Below are 845 nucleotides of genomic sequence, written 5' to 3'. Positions count from 1 at the left end.
GTGGAGCCGTTAGAGTATCATCGTCCACTTGTTTGTCCAGTGCTTCTGCACGCTTGTCCACATACTGCAAAAAGGGTGTTCATGTTTGCCTTGATGAATGGCAGTGTAACGTTGTTTTAGGGGCTGCCAGTTCCGCAGTGCGCTGCCATGTTGATTCAAAGATGGAATACTGTACCGGAGAGAACAGGATTTGAGATATTGTCTTACAACGGTGAGAACACAGCACATCTGTTTTAATTCAGGTGAAATTCGTTTACGATGTTGTAAGTTCCTGACACAGAGGTGATGATTTATATCAGTTGCCGGGCAAAGGTAACTGCCCACTGTGGAATGCAGAGCCCTAAATCTGAGCTCAGCAGTGAAAACGGAGAAACTGTAGATAAATCACAGTTTACATATGCCAGCGCTGTGGCAGCTAGGAAAACATCGGTGTCAGAAGCCCGAAGACTCGGTTTTGAGTGCCGGCAGTGCCCTCTGACCTGAAGGACGCTGTCCCACAGGATGTTCGTCACTGAGGGCGGGGGGAAGTGTCCAGAAACATCTCTTCCACCGTGACTTCCGGGAGGATGGTTCAAGATGGAGTCTGCCTCTAGTGACGCAGTTTTTAATTATACGATCTGCTCCCGCCAATGGCGCAGGTTAGAGAGGCAGAGGCTTTTTTTGTCCCACAGGATTTACGACACTGAGGGCGGGGGGAAGTGTCCAAAAACGTCTCTTCCGCCGTGACTTCCGGGAGGATGGTTCAAGATGGAGTCTGCCTCTAGTGACGCAGTTTTTAATTATACGATCTGCTCCCGCCAATGGCGCAGGTCAGAGAGACAGAGCCTGTCTCTCCGACAGCACGG

The sequence above is a fragment of the Buceros rhinoceros genome, unplaced genomic scaffold, assembly GCF_000710305.1.
Source record: "Buceros rhinoceros silvestris isolate BGI_N320 unplaced genomic scaffold, ASM71030v1 scaffold6139, whole genome shotgun sequence".
NCBI classification, from domain to species: domain Eukaryota; kingdom Metazoa; phylum Chordata; class Aves; order Bucerotiformes; family Bucerotidae; genus Buceros; species Buceros rhinoceros.
Note: the sequence above shows the minus strand (reverse complement) of the source record.